The sequence below is a fragment of the Chrysemys picta genome, chromosome 24 (assembly GCF_011386835.1).
Source record: "Chrysemys picta bellii isolate R12L10 chromosome 24, ASM1138683v2, whole genome shotgun sequence".
NCBI classification, from domain to species: Eukaryota; Metazoa; Chordata; order Testudines; family Emydidae; genus Chrysemys; species Chrysemys picta.
Genome location: NC_088814.1, coordinates 9,628,136 through 9,634,207, shown reverse-complemented (window position 1 = coordinate 9,634,207; position 6,072 = coordinate 9,628,136). Strand labels below are relative to the sequence as shown.

Genomic DNA, 6,072 nt, shown 5'->3' with positions numbered 1-6,072 from the left:
GCTGCACAACCACCCACCTTGCCGAAAATACGTTTTGCGTGCGTAATGCATTGCACACACACACATTTGCACAGATGAGAAATCCTTTGGAGAGAGAAAGGAGTAAAAATGCATTCTAGTAACACAGACAAACGTGGGTTTCATGCTAGAGTATTCCAGTATCCCAAATTCTTCATAAAAGAAAATTCTAAAAGTGGGAACTGTCTCCAAAGCCCTACCCCCTCCTTGCTGGGAAAGTTTCCCTGCCGATTTAACATGAACATCACAAACGTCGCAAGGCTACGACCAGACGGACTTCAGATGAGAGGAGAACACAGAGCGGGCTGCGAGCTCCCCTCTTACATGCCACCCATGTCTTCTGTGCTTCTTCAACCCAGCCCCCAGCTCACTCATAGTCAGAGACCTTGGTCCCCTACATGCAGTAATTACAGGGATAATTAATATATAATAAGTAATTAAAAATTCACCCCCCCCCCCGTTATGAATACAGGACAGAGATAGAAACCAGGTGCAAAAGCAACGCACGGGGGGAGATGAAGGACGACCTGTTTTGCATAACCCCGCCCTTCGTGAAGAATTACTCGTCCCTCCTGCACGCTATGCGGGGTGCCAGGGCCAGGGAGGAGCATCGATTTGCATAGCAACGCCCCGCGTGAATAATTAAACCAGACCCCTCCTGGTCCGCGCGCGGCTCACCTCCAGTGTATTACACACACACAGGCTGGGAGAGCGCGTGCGTCCCCGCTCGCGCAAGGGCGAGAGAGAGAGAGAGAGAGAGGGAGGGGTAGCTTGAGTTTCCTTCCTCACTCCCACCGAGACCTCCCCCTCCTCAAGCCGAGTGCGCGAGCCCAGAAGGGAGCCGGCGCTCGCTCGCTCGCTCGCGCGCGACTCGGGAGCGAGTTGGCTGCGCGGACGCGCGCCGGGCGGGCGCGAGGCCAGAGGCGCGAGGCGCAAAGGGGCTGCTGCTCCCTCCCTTGGGACACCGCGCGCGCCCGCCCGCCCCCTCGCGCTCTGCGGGGAGGGGATCCGGAGGGGGGGGGAGACTTGGGGTGTTTTATATATTTTTTTGGGGGTGGGTGGGGGCTGAGGTAACCGCCGCGGTGGAGCGCGAGAGCCGCTGAGGGGCAAGAACAGCCACCCTGTCCCCGCCCCGTCAGGGAAGGCTCCCGGGGGCCAGCGGGGATGTGGTGAGAGGGAGGCGCCCGGAGTCGGAGGGCAGCCTCGCCTCGGAGCCCGCGCTCCGCCGCCCCAGGTAAGGGCAGCGACTCCTGAGGGGGAGGAGAGGGGGTGTGGGGATTAGGCGGCGTGTGTCGATGGGAGGGGGGGGGAGAGGAGAGGTGTGTGGGGATCGGCGCTGGCGTATCGGAGGCGGGAGGGGTGCGGGGACTTGGCGGCGTAGCCATTGGGGGGGTGTCGCGATATTTCGTGACGGATCGGGGTCTGTGTGGCGATATTGGTATCGATGGGCGATTGGAAATCGCCTCAATCCTCCCCTCCCCCCCACCGGGGGGTGGGTGGGGGGAGGTTGGCGGTGCTCCCTGCGTTTTTGAGGGGGGACCGGCTGCGCGGCGCAGAGAGCCCGGCAGTGGCATGGACATGGACTGATATCACCGAGCCTGGGACAGTAAGGCTGGGGGTGCATTGGTCACTGGGTTGAAATTATATCGACCAGCACCGCATTGTTCGCACCTATGGGAGTGACGCGGCTGGCGACCAGATCCATCCGTGAGCCATGTTCATGGGGGTGGGTAAATGGTACACACACAGAGAGAGTTGTAGTAATAGGGACTGGTTCCAAAATACCTTGATAGTGTGGTATTGACAGCGAATTGATCACATGGGGGCTGGATCCCTTCTACCAATATAAAGAGGGACTGTCAATTGCATAGATATTGCACCTCTTGTATGGAGACTGGCTCAATATAATATAAGGACCGGTAGTACCAGGACTGTCAAATAGATGGCCACTGGATCAGTGATATCAATTTGTAATCAATAATATGAAGCTCACCGTAATTTATGGTTATTTATATATTTAAGTAGTGTAGTAAATGTTAGGCTAATAAGATGAATTTACTAAAATGGTATCAATACAAACCATTTTTTTTCAATTAAAAGATCAAGTAAATGTCCTTAAAACAACAGATTGAATGGGCATAAGGTTGGTCTTAAATGATATATGTTTATTTTAAAGGCTAATGGGTTTAACTATAATGATACAATGAGACGAACCTCCCCTTAAGCAATGTGGAAAAATAAAGACAAAGGGGGAAAAAGTGGCTGTCAGAACATGGTGTATTTTATTTCAAGAGACTTTGCTGCTGCAGAGAGAATTCACATGAAAGAAACACACACAAAAAAACGGTTACTTGTGTGCTATGCAAGGAAAACAAGGGTTAAATATCTTCCCTTCCTACCCTTCCCATAGTGTGAATAAAGATTAAAAATATGGAGCAAATTGAAAAATACAGCAGAATTTTATTTATTACTGGTGTTCTTGGGTTGATTGTTGGAGGCTAAAACGTAAAAAGAAATGAGATATAAGACAGACAGTTTCTATTACATGTATGTTTTACCAGGGAAAGAGAGGGTCTCTCACCCATTTCTGAGTGGAAGTTCAGGAAGAAATGTAATATGGTAAGCCATCTGTGAGTGAACTGTATGTTTGTGTCTTTTTACAAAGGCGAAAATAGTATAAGGAAAATGAAACAAAATATGGTGACCAAATATTTTTGATCTGGTGGAGTTCAGTAATAGGAGCTGAAATGGTTAATTAATGCTCTTTGGGAAGTGAAACATAGATTTGTGTCTGTTCAGTGTATTGTAGCAAGGATGAAATTGGGTGAGGGGGAGAACAACAACATGGAAAGATGTCCATGGAATCCTGCTTGCAGCATTTCCCAGGTGGAGCTTGGAACGATGGATCTGAAGCACTAGGGTTCAGATGAAAAATGAAAGGAAAACCATAAACCTTCAAAAAAAAATCTCCTAATGTGAAAATGTAAAGACAAGTGAATAAAGTGAGTGCGTTTTGCCAAGAACATCTGTTTTTAAGAGAATTCCTAGTTATATCCACACTTGAATTTCTTACTGGAGTGACAGACACCATACCACTCTGTGTGTGTGTGTGTGTGTGTTTAAAATGAAATGTAAGATTTATAGGCAAGTCAATTATAAAGCTATTTTATATTGGCTGTTGTGGTTTGGTGTAATCAGAATCCCAATATATGGCAAATTTTGGGCTTGTGAATGAGGGTTTCTGGAAAAAGTGGAGTGGTAATGCCTGAGTAAAGGGTCCTTGAGATATCTTATTTGCTGTAGGTAGGGTATCTTGGGGGGTGGTGACTAGCACACTATGCAGTACTCTACTCTTTATTGCTGCTCCTAAAAGAGACTCAGTAAATAGTACTGCATTTGCTTCTCTTACTACCAGACACCAAAGGCAACATATACACAAGAAGCTATACACACTCCCAAAACTTGCCATCCACACTCCACGTAGAGCTCAGAGGACTGCTGTATGTAGCCTGCTCTGATTTAGCGTATGTGCAAGGAAGGTTAGAATTTTGCCTGTAAAAATTTAATTTATTATTACTACTTGCCTGTACAATGCTATATATGATAGTGAAGTTGAATTAATATAGTGTCTAGAAAATAAATTCAATACCTTTTGTGATTGCTTGGCTTTCCCTCTATAGCCATTCCTATCTGCCTTTTTGCTTTCCATATTTTGCATTTGTTACCACTAGAACTCATGACATTGTCTTTTGAAGTGATTGGTGTACTGTGAACCAGGTCACAATGGATCTCATATTTCTGTAAATGATTATTAAACACATCCAATTAGAGCCTTTTAAAGTTTCAGATTACTAGCAAATAAGTGTGTATAGCTTTTGAATAATGAGCTATACACATTACTATGGCTAACGGTCCTTCAATATGTCCACTATATTCAATGAAGTTTTTCTAAAGTAAGGTCTCTATTCTGCAAAAACTTACAAACATACTTAATGTTGTGCATGCAAGTATATCCACTGAAGTCAACGGGACAACTTGTGTGTTTAAAGCAGCAGTTTTCCACCTTTGGTTCGTGGACGCCTGGGGGGTCTGCAGACTATGTCTAAGATTTCCAAAGGGGTCTGCACGTGCATTTGAAATTTTTTAGGGGTCTGCAAATGAAAAAAAGTTGAAAACCACTGGTTTAAAGTTAAGCTTGTGCATAAGATTTATGCAGGATTGGATCCTAAGTGAACAATAAAAACATGCTCCATGTGGAATATTGTTGTGCTCACCATAAGTCTACTTCAGCAGCTAACTTTTTAGTTTTAAATAACTTTGGGTCTTCTGCAGAATCCTGTGTCTTCAGATCCTTCTTTGTGTGCCTATTATTTAAATAGTTTTGTTTCATATGTGTAGACTTACTCATTTTTTAAATTTTAGAGTATTTTCTATATTGGTGACAATTATAGCATTTTTATGTCATTTAAAATAGAAACAATGGGGAAAAAATCCCTTTCATATGACCTGCAATAAAATGTTTCTGCCTTCTTTTATTTCTTTGTACAGTGTAATGAAAGCCTGATTTTTTTTTAAAGTTGTCTATATTCCTGCTTATGCTTTTTATTAGAAAAAGCAGGTCTTGAATTCCCTGTTTTGCTTTCTTGAGGAACAGGAGAACTAGTGGTTAGTTGATGAGTAAGTAAGCTTCCATCTAGTCCTCTAGTCTAGTTTTTTTCTTTTTTTTTTTTTTTTAAATCAGCCACCTGCTTTTAAATCCCTCAAATGTACCTTTTCTGTTTTTTGTTATACATCATAACAAAGCAGAAAAGGGTGTAAATGTTTTTTTTTCTTTTGCAAAACAGGTTTTGGGTTTAAATTTTCAGAGTAATACAGGAGGAGTTAACTGTATGACTTCTATTAACAGCAATGAGAGCTGAGTGGTGAAATCCATTTCTAAAGCTTTGAAAATGTATCCTACAGTATCGCCTTAATGGGTGCAGTAACTGCCTTTCCATAACAGTGTGTATTGCATATGCTCAGTGCAGGGGTGGCTCCAGGCACCAGCGCTCCAAGAGTGTGCGTGGGGCAGCATGCTGCGGGGAGCGGCATGCCGGTTGCCGTGAGGGCGGCAGTCAGGCTGCTTTCGGCGGCATGCCTGCGGGAGGTCCGTCAGTCCTGCGGTTTCGGTGGCAATTTGGTGGCGGGTACGCCGAAGGCGTGGGACCTCCCACAGGCGCGCCGCTGAATCCGCGTTACCAGCAGACCTCCCGCAGGCGTGCCGCCGAAAGCTGTGCTTGGGGCGGCAAAATACATAGAGCCACCCCTGGCTCAGTGTAGTATCTGGAATACTCAAACTCCACAGTGTTACTGATACAATGGTTTATAACTATTATGATAAAATTTGTCATTATTCCTGAGATAAAAACAAGAATGTACAGAAACTTCTTTATAAGTGCTATTTAAGGGTCTAAGAACAACATAGTCATGCATGGCCAGGTGTTAAATCACTGAAGTCAGTAGGAGCAAGATTGAGCCCACAGAGCTAGATTCTGTCTTTTGCAAATTATTAGGCCTTCATCTTGCAAACACAGAAATGCTTAACTTCACATGTGTCTAGACTCACTGAAGACAATATGTAAAATTAACTACCTATGTAAATGTTTGCTGGATTGGGGCCTTATAAAATAGATTGTGAATCTGTAGCATATTATGAACTTGTTAGAGCTTGTTTTAAAAAGTTCATAAAATAATCGCCTCATATGGAGTTGTCCTGGTCTTTTCCTTTTGTGATCTTCGAATAAAATTTGTTTTTTTTTTTTTTTTTTTTTTGTAAAAAAATCAGCCACTTTAAATATTAAATATACATTAGATTCATTTGAAGGAAGTGGGAGAAATGAGAGGACCCAGGTGCCTGTGCAGAACCCCATTGAATTCACTGGGACTCCATGTGTGTGCATTCTTACACAATGATCTGATTTCAGGACCAGGATCGTATGTCTCAATTTTGTTGATTACTCTTGGGGGTCTTCTATGCCAAAAAATAAAAAATCCTGTGCACAATATTTTAAAATT

At 44.1% G+C, this 6,072-nt stretch overlaps 1 protein-coding gene across 4 annotated transcripts in view; it reads left to right on the top strand.

The window, feature by feature from the left end:
• The first annotated feature begins 708 nt into the window (after positions 1 to 708).
• Positions 709 to 6,072, top strand: part of LOC122172549 (uncharacterized) — a 67,207-nt gene continuing 61,843 nt past the window's right edge. For all 4 annotated transcript variants that reach the window (XM_065577501.1, XM_065577505.1, XM_065577504.1 and 1 more), the window contains exon 1: positions 709 to 1,252. The gene's annotated coding sequence lies outside the window, so the exon portion shown is untranslated. The remainder of the gene's footprint in view (positions 1,253 to 6,072) is intronic.